The sequence below is a fragment of the Mus caroli genome, chromosome X (genome assembly GCF_900094665.2).
Source record: "Mus caroli chromosome X, CAROLI_EIJ_v1.1, whole genome shotgun sequence".
Classification (NCBI taxonomy): domain Eukaryota; kingdom Metazoa; phylum Chordata; class Mammalia; order Rodentia; family Muridae; genus Mus; species Mus caroli.
In genome coordinates this window covers 71,919,785-71,921,836 of record NC_034589.1, presented here as the reverse complement: position 1 = coordinate 71,921,836, position 2,052 = coordinate 71,919,785, and the positions used below count along the sequence as shown (strand labels likewise).

The 2,052-nt window shown below is 41.2% G+C and overlaps 1 protein-coding gene across 1 annotated transcript in view; it reads right to left on the bottom strand.

The window, feature by feature from the left end:
- Positions 1 to 1,526, bottom strand: part of LOC110287209 (claudin-34-like) — a 7,098-nt gene extending 5,572 nt beyond the window's left edge. The window contains exon 1 of the mRNA XM_021153864.2: positions 1,356 to 1,526. The gene's annotated coding sequence lies outside the window, so the exon portion shown is untranslated. The remainder of the gene's footprint in view (positions 1 to 1,355) is intronic.
- Positions 1,527 to 2,052: the final 526 nt, after the last annotated feature.

Here is a 2,052-nt window from a genome sequence, read left to right as displayed (position 1 = left end):
TGGGCTGGTAGTCTTGGGTTCTATAAAAGAGCAGGCTGAGTAAGCCAGNGGAGGCAAGCCAGTAAAGAACATCCCTCCATGGCCTCTGCATCAGGTCCTGCTTCCTGACCTGCTTGAGTTCCAGTCCTGACTTCCTTTGGTGATGAACAGCAGCATGGAAGTGTAAGCCCTTTCCTCCCCAACTTGCTTCTTGGTCATGATGTTTGTGCAGGAATAGAAACCCTGACTAAGACATAGTTTCATTCCATTATCCTCAAGGGAGGAACATGGCATCATCCAGGCTGGCATGATGCAAGAGGAGTTGAAAATACCACCTCTTTATCTGAAGGCAACTAGGAGAGGACTTGCTTCCAGGCATCTAAGATGAGAGTCCTAAAGCCTACCACGACAGTGGCACACTTTCTCCATAAGTCACATCTACTTCAGCAAGGCCACACTTGCAAATGGTGTTACTCCCTGGAACAAACACACTCAAACAACCACAGGCATTCATGATAAAATTATGAAAGTACAAAGATGCTCTTTTCTTTTATTGTCATTTATTTATTTTTATTTTTAATTGTATATTGTGTGAATATACAATTCCTGGTGTACTGGAAGTAGAGAAGAGACAAGAGAAAATCTTCAAAACAACAAAGGTTAATTTCAATTTCCTCGACTATATAATACCTTTTTAACTGTTTGGAACCTCCCTAAGTACCACCTCCAGATAAAGGTACAGGGATGGAACAAAAATATAGGGTACATCCAAATAAGAGCACCATGGTAAATTAGAGGCTAATTCAATAGATAATATATTGATATGTATACCTATGTATACCTTTAGAGGACATTAAGTACATGAAAGTTGTCAATCACAAAAGATAAAACATCATGTTATTCCATACAATGTCCTTATGACAGGCAAATTGACAGAGATAGAAAGCACACTTGTAGTTTCTAGGGGACCCAGAAGGGAGAAAGTACCCAAGGAGCTAAAGGGATCTGTAATCCTATAGTTGGAACAACATGATGAACTAACCAGTACCCCGGAGCTCTTTTCTCTAGCTGCATATGTATCGAAAGATGGCCTAGTTGGCCATCACTGGAAAGAGAGGCCAATTGGACTTACAAACTTTATAAGCCCCAATATAGGGGAATGCCAGGGCCAACAGAATGGGAATGGGTGGGTAGGGAAGTGGGGGGGAGGTATGGGGCACCAATTCTATTGTGGAAGACAGTTGATAATCATTCTAAAATACTATGAATATATACAATACTTTGAAAGTATAAATGTAAAAAGTAAGCTGTACATTTCAAGTGTGGATTTAAACCCATACAATAGAGTATAGAAGATAGAAAGAGCCTCTACTGACCTTTAGTGGGTCCTCAAGTGAACTAGGGACTATCAGTGGTTCAGAACAGGTGGTTAGTTGTGCTACCAGGACCAAGGACACTCTGTTTCTCTCTTACACCACTCGCCACTCCTCTCACACTCTTCTCACGTTTCTTTAGGACTCCTGAATGGATCCAATCTGTCCCAAAGTCTTGGGCCGACTACACACCTGACCCACAGTTCTGAGAATTATGTGGTGTCACCATATTCCAAACTGCTGTGACCTCACAACTGAAGTTTCAGCCATTTTAGTGAAGTGAAATTTTGTGGGCTAACTATGGCACTATATGTGGATACACACACATTACTGTACGTACACAGAGAGAGAGATAAAGAAAGACAGACAGACAGACACACACACACACACACACACACATATAATGTACTTAACATTAATATATAATTTTTTTTAATTTTTAATATTTTATTACGTATTTTCCTCAATTACATTTCCAATGCTATCCCAAAAGTCCCCCATACCTCCCCCCCACTTCCCTACCCACCCATTCCCATTCTGTTGGCCCTGGCATTCCCCTATATTGGGGGATATAAAGTTTGTAAGTCCAATGGGCCTCTCTTTCCAGTGATGGCCAACTAGACCATCTTTCGATACATATGCAGCTAGAGAAAAGAGCTCCGGGGTTCTGGTTAGTTCATCATGTTGTTCCAACTATAGG